Source organism: Pseudophryne corroboree, chromosome 1 (genome assembly GCF_028390025.1).
Source record: "Pseudophryne corroboree isolate aPseCor3 chromosome 1, aPseCor3.hap2, whole genome shotgun sequence".
In the NCBI taxonomy this organism is placed as follows: domain Eukaryota; kingdom Metazoa; phylum Chordata; class Amphibia; order Anura; family Myobatrachidae; genus Pseudophryne; species Pseudophryne corroboree.
Genome location: NC_086444.1, coordinates 1,052,035,020 through 1,052,054,999, shown reverse-complemented (window position 1 = coordinate 1,052,054,999; position 19,980 = coordinate 1,052,035,020). Strand labels below are relative to the sequence as shown.

At 45.3% G+C, this 19,980-nt stretch overlaps 1 protein-coding gene across 1 annotated transcript in view; it reads right to left on the bottom strand.

Moving 5' to 3' along the window:
• The window catches only part of SGCZ (sarcoglycan zeta), a 1,577,608-nt gene that overhangs the window by 663,943 nt on the left and 893,685 nt on the right, over positions 1–19,980 (bottom strand). The gene's annotated exons all lie outside the window — the stretch shown is intronic.

Below are 19,980 nucleotides of genomic sequence, written 5' to 3'. Positions count from 1 at the left end.
ATATATATACACACTGCTCAAAAAAATAAAGGGAACACTTAAACAACACAATGTAACTCCAAGTCAATCACACTTCTGTGAAATCAAACTGTCCACTCAGGAAGCAACACTGATTGACAATCAATTTCACATGCTGTTGTGCAAATGGAATAGACAACAGGTGGGAATTATAGGCAATTAGAAAGATACCCCCAATAAAGGAGTTGTTCTGCAGGTGGTGACCACAGACCACTTCTCAGCTCCTACGCTTTCTGGCTGATGTTTTGGTCACTTTTAAAACCTGCCGGTGCTTTCACTCTAGTGGTAGCAGGAGACGGAGTCTACAACCCACACAAGTGGCTCAGGTAGTGCAGCTCATCCAGGATGGCACATCAATGCGAGCTGTGGCAAGAAGGTTTGCTGTGTCTGTCAGCGTAGTGTCCAGAGCATGGAGGCGCTACTAGGAGAACAGCCAGTACATCAGGAAATGTGGAGGAGGCCGTAGGAGGGCAACAACCCAGCAGCAGGACCGCTACCTCCGCCTTTGTGCAAGGAGGAACAGGAGGAGCACTGCCAGAGCCCTGCAAAATGACCTCCAGCAAGCCACAAATGTGCATGTGTCTACTCAAACGATCAGAAACAGACTCCATGAGGGTGGTATGAGGGCCCGATGTCCACAGGTGGGGGTTGTGCTTACAGCCCAACACCGTGCAGGACGTTTGGCATTTGCCAGAGAACACCAAGATTGGCAAATTCACCACTGGCGCCCTGTGCTCTTCACAGATGAAAGCAGGTTCTCCCTGAGCACATGTGACAGGCATGACAGAGTCTGGAGACGCCAAGGAGAATGTTCTGCTGCCTGCAACATCCTCCAGCATGACCGGTTTGGCAGTGGGTCAGTAATGGTGTGGGGTGGAATTTCTTTGGGGGGCCACACAGCCCTCCATGTGCTCGCCAGAGGTAGCCTGACTGCCATTAGGTACTGAGATAAGATCCTCAGACCCCTTGTGAGACCATATGCTGGTTCAGTTGGCCATGGGATCCTCCTAATGCAAGACAATGCTAGACTTCGAAGGCATTGATTCAATGGACCGGCCCGGCCATTCCCCAGACCTGAATCCAATTGAGCACATCTGGGACATCATGTCTCGCTCCATCCACCAACGCCACGTTGCACCACAGACTGTCCAGGAGTTAGCGGATGCTTTAGTCCAGGTCTGGGAGTAGATCCCTCAGGAGACCATCCGCCACCTCATCAGGAGCATGCCCATGCATTGTAGGGAGGTTATACAGGCACGTGGAGGCCACACACACTACTGAGCCTCATTTTGACTTGTTTTAAGGACATTACATCAAAGTTGGATCAGCCTGTAGTGTGTTTTTCCACTTTAATTTTGACTCCAAATCCAGACTTCCATGGGTTAATAAATTTGATTTCCATTGATAATTTATGTGTGATTTGGTTGTCAGCACATTCAACTAAGTAAAGAACAAAGTATTTAATACGAATATTTCATTCATTCAGATCTAGGATGTGTTTTTTTAGTGTTCCCTTTATTTTTTTGAGCAGTGTATATATATATATGTGTATATATATATATATATACACACTGTGTATATATATATATATATATTAGAGATGAGCAGGTTTGGTTCCCTGAGAACTGAACCCTCCGAATTTCATGCTCTGAGTCTGGATCCGAGTCCGGCTCGGGTTTTCTTGCCAGACTCGGAAACCAGAATGAGTCAAAACGTCATCATCACGCTGTCGGATTCTCACAGGTTTTGGATTACATATAAGGAGACGCCGCCACCATTTTCACTCCAGTCCTGGAGAGTGTAGTGAGAGGATGTGTCTCCTCAGTGTCTGTGCAGGAAAGTGATGTGGCACGATATGGGGTAGTGACCTTTTCTATGATTCCAGTGCTGTCCTGTGCTGCATCAGTCCAGTGGTGGTGTCTTATGCTGCATCAGTCCAGTTACAGTGGTGGTGTCCTGTAATGCCATAAGTCCAGTGCTGCTGTATAAGTCCAGTTCAGCTGTGCTGCTTTGTGCTGCATCAGTCCAGTGGTGGTGTCCTGTGCTGCCACAAGTCCAGTGCTACTGTATAAGTCCAGTAAAGTGATGCTATCTTGTGTTGCATCAGTCCAGTGGTGGTGTCCTGTAATGCCATAAGTTCAGTGATAGTGTCCTGTGCTACCATAAGTTCAGTGGTTCTTCCATATAAGTCCAGTCCAGTGGTGCTGCCATATAATTCCAGTCCAGTGGTGCTGCCATATTAGTCCAGCCCAGTGCTGCTGCCATATAAGTCCAGTGGTATGGCCATATAAGTCCAGGGGTACTGCCGTATAAGTCAAGGGGTACTGCCATATAAGTCCAGTCCAGTGGTGCTGCTGTATAATTCCAGTCCAGTGGTGCTGCCATATAAGTCCAGGGGTACTGCCGTATAAGTCAAGGGGTACTGTCATATAAGTACAGTGGTGCTGCCGTATAAGTCCAACGGTACTGCCATATAAGTACAGGGGTACTGCTGTATAAGTACAGGGGTACTGCCATATAAGTCCAGCGGTACTGCTGTATAAGTCATCGGGTACTGCCTTATAATTCCAGTCCAGTGGTAATGCCATGTAAGTCCAGGGGTACTGCCGTATATGTCCAGTCCAGTGGTGCTGCTGTATAAGTCCAATTTTGCTGCCATATAAGTCCAGGGGTACTTCTGTATAAGTCCAGGGGTACTACTGTATAAGTCCAGTCCGGTGGTGCTGCTGTATAAGTCCAGGGGTACTGCCGTATATGTCCAGTCCAGTGGTGCTGCTGCAAAAAGTCCAGTGTTGCTGCTGTATAAGTCCAGGGGTACTGCTGTATAAGTCCAGGGGTACTGCCGTATAAGTCCAGTCCGGTGGAGCTGCTGTATAAGTCCAGGGGTACTGCCATATATGTCCAGTCCAGTGGTTCTGCCGTATAAGTCCAGTGTTGCTTCTGTATAAGTCCAGTCTGGTGGTGCTGCTGTATAAGTCCAGTCCAGTGGTGCTGCCATATAAGTCCAGGGGTAGTGCTGTATAAGTCTAGGGGTACTGCCATATAAGTCCAGTACAGTGGTGCTGCCGTATAAGTCCAGTCCAGTAGTGCTGCCATATAAGTCCATGGGTACTGCTGTATAAGTCATGGGGTACTGCAGTATAAGTCCAGTCCAGTGGTGCTGCCATATAAGTCCACTGGTGCTTCCGTATAAGTCCAGGGGTACTGCCGTATATGTCCAGTGGTGCTGTCCTGTGCTGTATATTATTTACTCCAAATAAAGGGGTTATTAATATTTAATCCAAATAATTTTTACAGTGTTTGCCCTGTGTGGTATAGGGGTACGCTCTCCTCTGCCGCATATTGTTATATAACTCCAGAAAAGTAATGGAGAACAAAAATTTGGAGAATAAAATAGGGAAAGATCAAGAACCACGTCCTCCCAGTGCTGAAGCTGCTGTCACAAGTCATGATGACATGGACGATGAAATGCCATCAACGTCTGCCAAGGCCGATGCCTAATGTAATAGTAGAAGGTATATTAAATCCAAAAATCCAAAGTTCAGTAAAATGACCCCAAAAAATAAATTTAAATCATCTGAGGAGAAACGTAAACTTGCCAATATGCCATTTACGACACGGAGTGGCAAGGAACGGCTAAGGCCAATGTTGGCCATGGGATGAAAAAGCCCATTGTCATGCCTGGGCAAAATACCAAAAAAGCTACCTCTTTGGTGTGGAATTATTTCTCCACAAATATGGGCAACAGGTGTCAAGCCATCTGTTTCCTTTGTCAATCCATAATAAGTACGGGTAAGGATGTTAACCACCTTGGAACATCCTCCCTTATATGTCACCTGCAGAGCATTCATCAGAAGTAATTGTCAAGTATCAAATCAAAGTGAAGTACACTGTCAATTGTACATTGTCATTGTATGTGCTGTTTGGGGCCTAGTTCTTCAAACTTCCTTCCTGTCTGGCACTGCAGTGCCACTACTAGATGGGCCAAGTGTTTGTGCCGCACACTTGTGTAGCTTAGTTTAGTCATCCAGCAACCTCAGTGCACCTCTTTTTTTCTTTGCATCATGTGCTGTTTGGGGCCTAGTTTTTAAAATTGCCATCCTGTCTGCCCCTGCAGTGCCACTCCTAGATGGGCCAGGTGTTTGTGCTGCCACTTGTGTCGCTTAGCAAAGTCTAATCCAGCTACCTCGGTGCAACCTTTTGGCCTAAAAACAATATTGCGAGGTGTTCATAATAGACTGGAAATGAGTGGAAATTAATGTTATTGAGGTTAATAATACCGTAGGATCAAAACTACCCCCAAATTCTGTGATTTTAGCTGTTTTTGTGTTTTTTCAAAAATCATCCAGATCCAAAATCCGAAAGGGTGGTTTTGGCAAAACCAATCCAGATCCAAAACACAAGTAGGGATATAGATCCAAAACACAAAACACGAAAAGTGCCCGCCGCACGTATATATATTGTTGTGAGAGGGCTTGTGTCTCACCACAGTTGCCTACATTTCTGTGGGATCAGCTCTCTCCAAGGGAGAAGAAAACAAGACATGCACATTCTGCACCTGATGTAGTAATTTATAATTCTGGACTTTCGTTCTTTTTTTTTCTTTCTTCAGCAGTGCAGTGCTTAATGCTTAATTAGACCTCAATATGTATGCTCTTTTCTGTTAAGTAATCATGTACACTTGATTACACAGCAGCCAAACCTGTTTTTTGAGTAGCAGACAGCATTTGAAATTGTGAGAAAAAAATCGAAATAAGCAACTGTGTCTCATCACAGTGGCAAGTTACGTATCACAATACACTTAGATTACCCAGTATGTTAATATAACTACAGTTATTTTGGTCTGCCAGCCATTACTCACATAAACTAGAATGCTTGCCTTCAAATCCTTGGCCATGCTGAAGGCATCTGGCTCTTGTGCGGCAATTCAGTAGCGCAAATATTTCCGTAGTGCGGGCTAACAAATGTAAAGTGGGCACTGGCAATAAGGACTCTTAAGCAGGTTTTCCAGTAAAACACAGTGTCTTTACTGGTATCAGACACTGTGCATAGCCTACACAGGCTTGGGCCTGGTCACACAGGTGGCTGTACCAGGAGAGCCCAGTGAATGGTGGCTGCAGGTCATTGCCGCAGAATGACTGTTGAGCACGGGGAGTGCTAAAGACATGTCATTTTCACACATTTGTTTATTTTATGTACCTGTGTGACCAGGCTCAAGCCTCTGTATGCTATGCACATTGTCTGATGCCAGTAAAGATGCTGTGTATCAGTGGAAGACCTGCCTTAGCAGGGGCATTTCTAGAGTGGAGGAGGCTCGTGTGCAGGATCCATCAGGGCTCCCTCCTTTCAAGCTGGTAGTTCTGTAGCTCTGGGCACTAGGGTCCTGTCCCAGGGTCTAGAGCACATGTACAGATCTCGGGAAAAATGGCACGGTGGATATTTTCCCAGTGATTTTCCTATTGCACATGTGCAAAACACTGGGAAAATGGTGCCACACCATTTTCCTAATGATTTCTGCAGCGTTGTTGCTGCGCTGCGGGATTCCGGAGGGTAAGTATTAAAAATAATGGGTGCCCGTGTGCACTGCACACACTGCACCCATTATATATATGACAGTGTGTCTTAGAGTCCTTATTACCTGTACCCATTTTACATTTGGTGGCCCACAAATTTGCACTACTAGGTCGAAGCGCAAAAGCCAGATGCTTTCAGTATGGCCAAGGATTTAAAGGCAAACATTCTGGTTTATGTGAGTAATGGTTGGCAGACCTAAATAACTGTAGTTATATTAACCACTTGCCTTGCCATCTAATGCGACGCGACCATGCCTGCAAGTGCTTCATCTGACCTGGTCACACAGGATGCGATAAGTCAGATAAACTGTGTTTGAAGCAGCAGGGAAGGGAAACTCTGCCTCCCTGCACTTTCCCCTACTGATTGCCGTGCTGACAATAGCAACGGCTGGGGAAGTGTAAATTAACACCCCAAAGCCACCCCCCAGACCCCCCTGTATACCTGGAGGCTGTACCGGCTTTCAAAATGAAAGCCGCAATGGTCTCAATGTTTTCGATGTTCCAATGGTCACAATGTTCCCAATCAATGTTTCGATGTCTGAAAAAATAATATTTAAAAAAAAAATCCCCAATTTTTTTTTTTAACTAAAATCATTTTGGATAGGGTTAAATTCATGTTCTTCACCTAATTCACTCAAAAAAAAAAAAAAAAAAAACGACAATTTCGGAGCAGTTTTTTTGGGGAAAAAATTGTCAGTTAAGTGGTTAAATCATTGGGTAATCTGAGTGTATTGTGATATGTAACTTGTACTGTGATGAGATACAGTTGTTTATTTCGTTTTTTTCTCACAAGTTCAAATGCTGTCTTCTATTCAAAAGATAGGTTTGGCTGCTGTGTAATTAAGTGTACCTGATAATTGAACAGAGCAGAGCACACATATTGAGGTCTAAGTACAGCACTGCTGAAGGGAACAAAAGAAAACCCAGAGTTATATACTACTACTGCATGTGTAGAATGTGCGAGTTTTGTTGTCTTCTCCCTTGGAGGGAGCTGATCCCACAGAAATGTAGACAACTGTGGTGAGACACAAGAAAGTGATTAGTTTTATTAGTATTAAAAACACAGTAACAGTTGTAATATTAAGATCACAAAAAGCATATATATATATATATATATATATATATAACAGCCAGTCAGGCGGCACTCCAATACCAATCAGGAATAATACGTAAACTGCCGGTGCCTTCCAAATAGAGAGAGATATAGCGTCTCTCCCAAATATGCAGCGTCTGTGAAGGCGGCACTCACGGCGAGTAAAGAAGGAGAGGAGCCAGGAGTACAGTACTCCTGGCTCCTCTCCTTCTTTACTCGCCATGAGTGCCGCCTTCACAGACGCTGTATATATATATATATATATATATATAAACTTTACAATAGCAAGATTACTATACAAAAAAATAAAATAAACACAAATGCCTATGATTAGTGTACAGTATGACATAAAATAAGCTAAGTTGATTGATTAAATAACAAGTCATAGTTATACAGTAATTACGTTAACTTTGTGTTTGATAATGATGAACAAGCTGTTAAATTGTATGTCATTCATAGAAGAAAGTGAATAAATCTACAACATATAATAAAATAGAAAAATATTAATAAAGAAATATAAGACATTAAGATGCACTACAAGGATGCAGCATGTTTAGTCTTCTGGAAGTCAGACAGCACTTCCTGCAGTCAGTTTTCCTGAGGATCTGTTTATACTCACAGCTCCTGAATACAGAGACTGTGTGATGGTTTGGTTGGGGGATGGAGTGAGAAGATCTAAGAGGTGCCACCATTGTGATCCTTTCATTCACTCACACTGTAAATTATCATCTCTAGAAATGCAATCCCTTCTGCAGCCATTTTTATGTGGCAAACAAAAATCTGTACAATGCTGTAGGTGATAGCACAACTAAAAGATGAAATAGAAAAATGTGTTGTTCAAAATACCACTGTCAGTTTCCAAACTGAAAATATATTTCTATTATATGTTTTTGTTGTTGCAAAATCCTAAATCAAAGTTAATGTTTAATTCATGATTTGATTTTATATCTCCATTGATGTGCAATTATTTCATCTAGAAATTATTTTTATCAAGCTTTATTCCCAGCAGGATCTTTTATTATGCACTACTGCAAAATTATACAAAAATGCTGTGTTTCTGTTTTCTATGGTTTCTGTAATCCTTGTCTAATTTTCTTATAGTATGCATTATACAATAGGTCACATTAGCATTCTATATACGTACTGTAGATCAATCGTTTTGTCCCATAAGACATTTTGTAGACGATCTTGTGTTTTTACTTTGTAGTGTTAGAACTTAGTGATGTCCACTATTGGTAGGCTGCTTCTGATCTGTTCATTTCTGCACCCTTTGAAACAGCTGTGCTAGAATAAAAATATCTTTTGTTTCTTTCTCGTTGCGATATCATGCTGAATTCAATAAAACAGTTTTAAAAAAAATCCATGCTGTATCATTTGATATATTTTTTTTAAATGTAACATTTAGCTTTTGTTTTAAATTATGAACCTGCTATTAGTATTTTGACCACAATTAATTTCTTTATTTATATTTATAGGAATTATATATATTTTTTTTTATCTTTTTGCATTATGTGATTTAACAGCTTGTTTATCATTAGTTTACTTAAAGTTAATGTTTCAATCAATCAACTTAGTTGCTGAATTTATAATATACAGTACTAATCAGTGTTTCTACTTTTTATACTAATCTTCTTAACTTTAATGTTTTACTTAATATCCACTCCAAGTGTCTTTTATATTATTACTATTAATTACTGTGTACAAATACCTACAGTGTATTCAGTTTGAAATTTATGCATTACAGCCTTTTAAACGGGTGGTATGCATGTGACCGGCGGTCGGGAGACCGACAGTCACATGACCTCCTCCACCATCCCAACCCCTCCAGTAACGTGCGGTGAGGTCAATTGCTGGGGAGGCACCAAATTATAGGATGGGAGAGGGGGGCCCTAACAAGGATATACATATATATATATATATATATATATATATATGTGTGTCTCTATATTCCATAACTACTGTTTAAATTCTCACATAAAAAGGCTGATGGGGGGAACAGGCATTTGGTGATCTCCCTGTTACCTCTGGGTAAGAACGCTTCTAGGTGTCCCGTCCACACAGCGCTGCGCTCACTCTCCAAGGCATCGCCCTCCGGCTCCTCACGCACATCCTGCAGGGACAGCACAGGGTCCTCGGCAGGGGCCTTCTCCCAGACCCAGACTCCCACAGCCCATCTTCTGGCGCCATCAGCCCAGGGAGAGGAGACTGACTAACGCTTGCGGCAGGCGGAACTAGTCAGTGCAGCCGCGGGCGGGGAGGATGTGAGCGCGGAGTGTCCGTGCAGCGCAGAGCGGGGGATGGCGATTACACCAGGACAATCACTGGAGGTGGGGTAGATCCAGTAGCGTAACTTCATCCCAGTTGCCCGGAGGCAAGATAGATGTTGGTGTCCCCCCTTCACTCACCACATGCTAAATAGGGACAGCACCAATAAAAGGTGTGGTCTCACTGTGAATGGGTGTGTCCACACAACAGTACCCCCAAGTCAAGGTGCGCCACACAGTAGCGTAACCTTATTTTCATTACACTGCACTATAGTACAACTTATTCACATTACGCAACACGTTAGTGCCCCTTTTTCACACCATATCACATAGTAGTGCCCCTTATTCTTTAATGTCACAGTAGTGCCACTTACAAATTAAGCCACACAGTAACAGTGATCACGCTGAGCCACACCCTGCAGCACATACAGTCACCGGTGCTCACCCCGCTCAGCACACACGGTCAACTGCTCACCTCCGCCCCGCAGCACATACAGTCAACTGCTCACCTCCCCCCCCGCAGCACATACACTGTCACCCGCTCACCCCCCCGCACAGCACATACAGTCACCTGCTCACCCCGCCTCCCCCCGCAGCGCATACAGACACCCGCTCACTTTCTACCCCATAGCACATAGACACCCACTCACCCCCCCCCCCACAGCACATAAGACACCTGCTCAACCTACCCCCACACAGCTCAGACACCCGCTTACCTCCCCCCCACAGCACATACAGACACCCTCTCCCCTCCCCAACACATAGTCACCTGCTCAAATTCCCCCACAGCATATAGACACCTGCTCACCCCCCTACAGCACATAGAGACCCCTCACCTCCCCCCACACAGCACAGACACCCGCTCCCCTCCCCAACACATAGTCATCTGCTCACATCCCCCCACATCACACAGACACCTGCTCACCTCCTCCCACACTGCACAGACACCCACTCACCCCCCCACACAGTACATACAGACACCAGCTCCCCTCCCAAACACAGTCACCTGCTCAAATCCCCCCACAGCATATTGACACCTGCTCACCTCCCCCCACACATCAGATAGACACCCACCCCCCAAGCATATAGTCACCGACTCACCCCCCCTGCAATACATACAGACACTCGCCCCCCACAGCACATAGACACCTGCCCCCCCTTCCCCTCCAAGCACATAGTCACCCGCTCACCTCACGCCCGCAGCACCCACAGACACCTACCCCTCCTTACCCCCTTCACAGTATATAGACACCCGCTCACCTCACAGGGCATTACTAAATCGTTATGATGCAGCTGTGCGCTCAGCGCTACACTCGGCAGCTCCTCTAACAAGAAGGACCCATCAGGCTGCGGGTACTGTGTGGCTCTGACAGCGGGGATTGGTGCTGGAGAGACAGGCAGTCAGGAAGAGTGCTGGGGAGAGGGGCAGTCCAAGGAATGAGGAGCGATCTGACACAGGACCGGGCGATCTGACACAGGACCGGCCGGCTCCTCAGCACATCCAACCGCTCAGTGTGCTGACAGCCTGACGGGTCCTTCCTGTTATAGGAGCTGCCGAGTGGAGCACTGAGCATCATCGAAGCGGCACTCCTCACCGGTGACCGGGACACCGTGCTCTGGGGGTCGCAGTCATGTAACATGCATCCGACTGCACTGGAGCTGGAGGTAATAATGGACAAGCCTTGCCCACCTAGGTGATTGGACCAGCGGATCTGGTACTGGATCCGCTGTCCAATCACATCTGCAGCACTGACAGGGATGTGCTTTCATGTGAGCTGAAAGCCCGTCCCTGTCACTGAGGCACTGATACTAGTGCCGCTTTCATCACCTTTTTCAATGGGCTTTTTCAGCACAGTGCTTGGCCCCGCCCCCCGCTGTATCCCTGTTCCCATTGTGAATGGGAGGCACTGCTATCAGTGCCTCCCAAACTAATTATATGTATTACAATGATTGGAATAATATAAAGAAGAAACTTATGACACAGAATATGTGTCATAACTATCTTCTTTCTATTATTTGAATCATTAATGACAGGGGAGGCACTGCCTCCCCTGCCTCCCCTGACTGCACGTCCCTGGACCCCTCACTATCCCGATGGTCGGCATATTTCCACTCGTGGGTGTCCACGACACCCATAGAGTGGGAAGAGAACCTGTGGTGACCGCAGGGACCGCAGGGACTATTTCCACTCGTGGGTGTCCACGACACCCATAGAGTGGGAATAGAACCTGTGGTGACCGCAGGTCGCCACCAAGCCCGTAGCGAGTCCGCAAGGGGCTTGATGCACTCGCCCCTCCCCGTCGGTATCCCGGTGTTGGTATGCTGCCGGGATTCCGGCATCGGCAAGCTGACCGGCGGTCAGGAGACCGCCGGTCAGCCATACTACACCTTTTTAAACATACATTTCAAAGAATGAATTACCATTCATGACTGTTATTTAAATATTTATATTGCATATACCATTTAGTTTATGAATATTGTAAAAATGTGTTGACTGACTCTTTACTATCTTTTGACTTTTAGACACTTTGATCCCATAACATATGCATATGGATGTAGATGATCAAGATATATTAATATAGGTGAGTAATATTAATAATTTTCTAACCCACATTCCCAAGGGTTGAAGTGGACTGGAACAGGGCACAACTGTGTTTTGTCAGTTGTAATCAACTGTGCCAATGGCTCTGCCTGCCCATTATATCTCTTCTGATTCATGGCCACTAGCCTTCCTGCCTCTGGCACGTGGCAACAGTCACAGCGTGTGGTGCTCTACGGGTGTGTGCTGGGCAGCCACCCAGTTCTGTGTTCCCCGGTACTGACCCCAAGCATGTTGCATGAAGCAGCCAGCCACAGCTGCACCAGAACAGATGCCACTAGCCCTGTTCTACCATGCCATAGCTGCTCTGACGATGCCCTTTTTTGGAGGGATCATTAGGCCACCTTATTTATCCCAACTCCTAATAACACCCTCCATATTTCATTGCACTGACACCTCTTGTTTGCCCCTCTTGCCTTCTCTCTGCCCACTTCATACCTGACCGTTAGCCCATATGACGTAATAGATTTTACAGGTTGGTTCCTGGTTGTGGTTGAAACTTCTGCTATGCCACAGTCATACAAGGCAGCAGACCCCCTCACCACTCTTCCTCTTTCTCTCTCCTTGACACTTTCTTTCTCTCTTTGATACTCATACTCTCCCATCTGCTCCCCTCCCACTCTCTCTCTCTCTGATACTCTTTCTCCTCTCTCATCCCTTTCTCTTTTTCCCTGACACCCTTTCTATCTATTGCTTCTCTCTCTCTCTCTCTCTCTCTCTCTCTCTCTCTCCCTTTCCCTTTCTCATTCCCTAATTTTTTCATGAAATCCTGTCTCTCTCCTTGACCCCCCTCTGTCTCTCTGTCTCCCTCTCTTTTCTCGCTCCTCTCTTGCTACCCCTGATACCCTTTTTGTCTCTCTCTTACTTTCCTTACTCTCTCTCTCTCCCGCGGGGTGAGTGGGCCTTTTCAAGATTTTGCTATGGGGCCCAGAAAGTTCTAATTATGCCCCTTCCCCCCAGTTCAAATGATAATACCCGGCATACTGTCACACTTTTAGCAGGACAGATGGGCTTTCATGGACTGGTCCATCTCTGTACAGCCTCATGTGGGTCTAGTTAGCCAATACTAACGCTAATCACTTTGCAATAAGTAAAGCTTCTCACTTTCAGCTAAAGGTTTGTGCTACAATTTTTAAAAAGGATAAATGAACATGGTAAAATGTATATTAATAAACTGTTTGTATTAAAAAGAATGTCAAAAGCATACATACAGTATGTTTGCAAGGGTAGCAGAGGATTATGAGGCAATGTACAGGATGGTAAAGCATGCAGGCATGGTAGCTAACAACAATAACTTCAGTGCTGGTTCACAAAAATAAAAATCCCAGTAATTTTTTAAATTAAAAACATGGTTGGCAGACAAAGCAGTACTGAATTTATATCTCTATCAAAGCAATACTGAGTTCTATCACTGTAATAAAGGGGCTTCCACCCTATGAGCATAGACAATGTGCAGTGGCCAGTGGCCTATCGTATGGTCGCAAAGGTGTGTACAGTAATATACTTCTGCAGCCTTTTCTATTACTGGCTGACAACAGTTTGATGGGTGAATTTTACATGTAATCCTAGTCTAAATAACACCTCTCTTTAAGCTACTTAACAGTGAATGATGGTGTACGGATGGTGTAATGTTTAGCATCACTTCCTCACAGGACTGAGGTTATGGATTTGATTCCACGTGTGTTGAGCTTGTATATTCTCCCCGTGCTTGCATGAGGTTTCCTCCATGTACTCCAGTTTCCTCCCATAATCCCAAAATATATTGTTAGGTTAATTGATTCCCAACAAAAAAGAACCCTAGTGTGTGTTTGTATGCACATGGGCAGGCTATTTGGGCCAAGTGATTCTTATCTGCTGCCAAATTCTATGTTTACATGTTAATGAACCAGACCATCAAACCCTCTTAGCCAGGGGTGTAACTAGAACTTAGTGGGACCCCAACTCAGTTCTACAGAGAAAGTGGTGGAAGGGGCATAGAGAAAAGAGAGTGGCAGAAGGGGCATACAGAAAATGACAGCAGAGACACTGAGACAGAGAGAGTGCCGGCAAATGCATAGGGACAGAGATAGTCAGCATGGACTAAGGGACAGAAAGAGGCAGCAGGGACAGATAGAGGCAGCAGGGTCAGAGAAAGAGGCAGTAGGGGCATAGGGACAGAGAGCAGGGCAGCAGGGGCACAGAGAGAGAGAGGGTCAGCAGGGACATAAGAACAGAGAGAGGGGCAGCAGGGACGTAGGGACAGAGAGAGGCAGCAGGGACAGATAGAGAGGCAGCAGGTACAGATAGAGAGGCACCAGGGACATAGGGACAAAAAGAGAGGCAGCATGGATGTAGAAACAAATAGTGGCAGCAGTGGAAGCAGGGATGTAGGGACAAATAGAAAGAGGCAGCATGGACATAGGGACAGAGACAGGCAACAAGGACATAGGGACAGAGAGCCAGCAGGGACGAAGGAACAGAGAGAGGTACCAGGGATGTAGGGACAAAGAGAGAGGCAGTAAGGACATAAAGTAGGGACATAAAGTCAGCAGGGATATACAGTAGGGACAGAGAGAGGCATAGGGATAGAGGGAGAGGCAGCAGGGATGTAGTGACCGAGAGAGAGAGGCAACAGGGACATAGGGACAGAGAGAGGCGGCAGGGGCGTAGGAACAGAGGGAGAGACAGCAGAGATGTAGGGACAGAGAGAGACACCAGGGATGAAGGGAAAGAGAGAGCCAGCAGGGACATAAAGTAAGGACAGAAAGGCAGCAGGGACATACAGTAGGGATAGACATAGCCACCAGGGTTGTAGGGACAAAGAGAGAGGCAGCAGGGATGTAGGACAGAGAGAGGCACCAGGGATGTAGGGACAGAGAGGCAGCAGGGATATACAGTAGGGACAAAGAGAGGCAGCAGAGACATAGAAGAGAGGCAGCAGGGACATAAAGAGAGAGAGGCAGCAGGGATCTAGGGACAGAGAGAGGCAGCAGGCATGTAGGGGCAGAGAGAGGAAGCAAGGGTGTAGGGACAGAGGGAGAGGCAGCAGGGATACTGGGACAGAGAGAAACACCAGGGATGTATGGACAGAGAGAGCCAGCAGTGACATTATGTAGTGACAGAGAGGCAGCAGGGACATACAGTAGGGATAGACATAGCCACCAGGGATGTAGGGATAGAGAGAGAGGCAGCAAGGATGTAGGAACACAGAAGGGCACCAGAAGTGTAAGGACAGAGGCAGCATGGATATACAGTAGGGACAGAGAGAGGCAGCAGAGACATAGGAGAGAGGCACTAGGGATGTAGGGACAGAGAGAGGCACCATGTATTTAGGGACAGAGAGGCAGCAGGGACATCCAGTAGGTACAAAGGCATCAAAGACATAGGGAGAGGCACCAGAGAGAGTCAGCAGGGACAAAGGGACAGAGAGAGGCAGCAGAGACATAGGAGAGAGGCACTAGGGATGTAGGGACAGAGAGAGGCACCATGTATTTAGGGACAGAAAGGCAGCAGGGACATACAGTAGGGACAGAGAGAGGCAGAAATACATAGGGAGAGAGGCACCAGGGATGTAGGGACAGAGAGAGAGAGGCAGCAGGTATACAGGGACGGGGAGAGGCAGCAAGCAGCGATGTAGGGACAGAGAGAGGTAGCAGGGATGTAAGGACAGAGAGAGGCACCAGGGATGTAGGTACAGAGACAGGTAGCAGAGACAAAATAGGAACAGAGAAAGGCACCAGGTACATAGGGACAGAGAGTGAAGCAGCAGGGACAAAGGTACAGAGAGAGACCAGGGATGTAGGGACAGAAAGAGGCAGCAGGGACATACAGTAGGGACAGAGAGAGGCAGCAATGACAAAGGGAGAGAGAGGCACCAGGGACATAGGGACATAGAGGCAACAGGCACACAGGGACAGGGAGAGGCACCAGGGATATAAGGACATAGAGAGGCACCAGGGATGCAGGGACAGAGAGGCAGAAAGGATGTAAGGACAGAGAGAGGCACCAGGGATGTAGGAACAGAGAGGCAGCAGGGACATACAGTAGGAACAGAGAGAGGCACCAGGGACATAGGGACAGAGAGAGAAACAGCAGTAACAAAGGACAGAGAGAGACACCATGGATGTAGGGACAGAGAGGCTGCAGGGATATACAGTAGGGACAGAGATAGGCAGCAGAGATATAGGAGAGAGGCACCAAGGACATAGGGACAGAGAGATAGGCAGCAGGGATGTAAGGACAGAGAGAGGCACCAGGGATTTAGGGACAGAGAGGCAGCAGCGACATCCAGTAGGGACAGAGGCAGGCATCAAAGACATAGGGAGAGGCACCAGAGAGAAAGGCAGCAGGGACAAAGGGACAGAGAGAGGCACCAGGGATGTATGAACAGAAAGGCAGCAGGGACATACAGAGAGGCAACAAATACATAGAGAAAGAGGCACCGGGGAAGTAGGGACAGAGAGAGGCAGCAGGGATGTAAGTACAGAGAGAGGCACTAGGGATGTAGGGACATAGACAGGCAGCAAAGACATAGGGAGAGAGGCAACAAGGACATAGGGACAGAGAGGCAGCAGGTATACAGGGAGAGGCAGCAGGGACATAAAGTAGGGACAGAGAGAGGCACCACAGACATAGGGACAGAGAGAGAAGCAGCAGGGACAAAGGGACAGAGATAGACACCAGGGATGTAGGGACAGAGAGAGACCGCAGGGACATAAAGTAGGGACAAAGAGGCAGCAGGAACATATAGCAGGGACATAGAGTGGCAGCAAAGACATGGGGAGTGAAGCAGCAGGGAGTAGGGATAGAAAGAGCCATTACAAACTGCACCTCTATAGTGCAGCCTGGGACCCCCATGGGTAGCATCTACCCATGTACCTGCATAGGGAGCACCCCCGGTCTGGGCCCCCCGCATACCTGCATAGGGAGCACCGTGAGCATCTCCGTGGATAGCACCTTCAAGCAGGAGGTAGTGCAGGTGTCCAGGGAGCAAGAATGAGAGCAGACGGAGGGCAGCCCTCTCCCCTGGCCACATGGCTTTCTGCAGCTCCAGCATTGGGGTGGTGGGTGGACTGGCCACTGTGAGCCGGAAGCCCACCACTTCTTCTGGGACGGCGGCACCTGTGGTTATTCTTTATCAGGGGGGTGGCCTCTGTGGGCTGCTGTGAGCTGGGAGCTCACCACTTTTAGGGGGTGGGGGTGGCAACTGTAACCATTCTTCATGGGGGAAGGAGGTGGCTGCTGTGGTCCATGATCATGGATCTCAAGCAACACTTCTTCTGGGGAAGGCATGGGGCATACAGTTTTCTGAGTGCAGGGGGTGAAGCTGCTGGCCCTGGAAGCATCTCGGACCCCATAGCAGCTGCACCCCCTGCACCATCAGTAGTTACACCACTGCTCTTAGCCAAGATGCTGCTAGAGAAGAATGTCTGAAGGGTCACACTCTGTTTGACATACTTTGTTTCAATTTATCTTTTAACATTTATTTATAACATTTATTTATATAATGCCTGCATGTTCCATTGTGTTTTACAATCGGGAACAGAACACTAATATTCCAAGACTGGGTAATAGCAGACAGAAAAGAGGTAAGATGGCCCTGCTTGCAAGCTTGCAATTTATATGGTACTACGAATTTGATACATGTGATACTTATTGCAATTATGTTTCAGCCAGAATAAAAGGTTAAAAGGTTCTTGGTTGGCTAAATGATCCAGTATCATAGCAATGTTAGTGTGGGCATACATATAGGTATTTAAATGAATAAAGCCTCCAACACCACGTTCATGACACTTTTGCTTCAAATAATAAAACTCAACTGCCAAACACCATCAAAGCTACCAGGTCCTTGATAATATGTTTGAAATAATTTAAAAAAATCAATGTCCCATAATTACAAAGGAAGAGTCCAAGAGAAAGTAACACGCTTTCTGGATCCACACAGACTAAGGTGGACATTTACTAAGCAGTGATAAGAGAGGAGAAGTGAGCCAGTGGAGAAGTTGCCCATGGCAACCAATCTGCACTGAAGTAACATCTATAATTTGCATACTATAAAATTATACAGAGCTGCTGATTGGTTGATGGGGTAACTTCTCCATTGGCTCACTTCTCCGCTCTTACCACTGCTTAGTAAATGTCCCCCTAAGTGACATCCACCTGTTTCCTGAAACTAATAGATAAAATGGCTTTCATGGTGTACAGTAGAAAGAGAAGTGCTAGAAATACAGCAGGGAGGAGTAGTATGTATGAAACAAACTAAAAGGAATATTGCCTCTTGCACACGTCATAGGTATTAATTTGGATGAGAAGTAAATAAAACACCTTAATCCAAACAAATGAAGGTAACTCTTCCCAAATACTCTTGAGAGTTTACAGAAGAATCCCCTTAGCAGAAAGATAGGAAACTGCTTACTAAACATTGGTGAGGAGGAAGACATTCTGAAGAAACACTTGTAGACAGAGGAATACAGCAAGTAACCATCAAATTAGAATGTAATGCAACCTGAATAATGCAAGTTATGCACACCCTGGTGGAAGATAACAGTTGCTGATGGGAAAGCCTTTTGGGTAATAACCTAAATGAATAAACAATAGCTCAGGTGTATGGCCACTTTAAACTTTGCATTCATTTCAGATTTTACCAAATTCAATCTTTGTTGCTAGTTCATTCTTCCACAATAGAATACCTTAGGAGAAAGAGGTCACTATTTCACAAGTGTTAAATATTCTTCAGAGATTTTTAAACTTCATAAGAATTTGAGAACCCCTATGAAACATAATATCCACCAAGTGCGTGCCTGCAATATTACCATACATTTATAGTACTGATAGTGGGACTTCTATTACACTTTGTCTTATTGAATAGTACAAATAATGGACTATGCATTGATGGAAATAGTACATGGGAAAAGGGAAAATGGTTGATGTAATTAACAAGAAGATCTAGAAATATTTAAGAAAATAGCTATTGTAAATATGGTATGAAAACTCTACTATATCAGCATCAAGATCTATTTTTAACATTATGTACTAATTAATAAGTTATTATCTATCCATAACTTTATGACTGTACAGACTCTATTAAACCTTTTCTCTTGATGTAAATTGTAGAATCAATTAACAAACGATTAGTAAACAAGGTCAAAATACTAATAGCAGCAATACATGCAAGCCCATTAAATAAGTTGTTTAATAGTAGTGCTAGCTGCTAATTTATTTGTGACAATAATGATAGGGCTTTTAAGATTTCGAAGACTGAAGAATTACCAGGCAGTTTAAGTATTTACATCATCCATAAAGAAAATTGTATCATTTTCTTCTAAGGCCACAATAATGCATTTGATTTACATGTTAATTATTTTGTTAGTGATGAGTTTGGGAGCATTATCCCAGGGAATGAACATTTCTTATTCAAGTGAACCTGTTGGATTTATTTTGATCCTTCAGTAATCGGCGGAAATCAAAACAATTAGCAGCAATAGTGGTGTATTGGCAGCATCTATTGTACAAAGTCTATACAAGGTGGTGATTGTTACTGAAGGCAAAATAAGTGAGGACAAAACCATCTGGTGGATTTCAGTCTTTTCGGTTATTAATCATTAGCCAACTTTAGTTTTCTGGCTTGTACATATCTCCTACAATACAGTGACAAAGGGTGAGGAATAGGGCAGTAAATTCAGCCTTCTACTATAATTATTTCTCCTACTTTATCATTCACCCATTGTACTTAAAACAATAGACTTGTTACCCCTCTGAAATCTTTTATTAAGATTAACCAGAAAGCAAATACCATATATATTGTATCTGTTTTTTTAAAAAGAAACTGTATATACAAACAGCTGTTTACTATATTTAAAAAAAAATTACTAATTCAATTATTAAAAAATGCTTATGGCGTGACCATATTGACAATTAATTTTAATAAATGACAAAAAATACTCAAGCTACTAATACATTTAATCTGCAAAATTTATCTTCTCCAAGAATCTTACATAAGACCCACCACTAGACCGATCACATCTGAATTTATCCATCCAGCTGCTACAGCGGACAAAAGAACTTTAGCATTTCGGCACCTAATGTAGTCTCTGTTCTGGTAACTGGTGTTAGTCAGGGCTAACTTGAGGGCCATTCGACCGCTGCGGTTGAACAGGATGCCACAGCATAGGGACACAGTTCAGCCATTGCTGCTGGGACTGCTGACTGGTGCTGATCACCAGCTGTAATATCACCTGTGTCTGGACAGGTCCAGTGTTACTGCTAGGCAAGACATGTCCCAAGGGGCATGTGGCCAGGCCCCCACAACCCGGATCTGGTGCGCTGCCACAGTACCAACTAGGTCTAGATATAGAGGAAGGAAGACACAGTTAGCATCTTCCTGTACTTCTCACTGAGAATCATTTACCTCCAGGTGCCAGCTGGGGGTGCTGAGATGATCATTAGCTTTCTAAG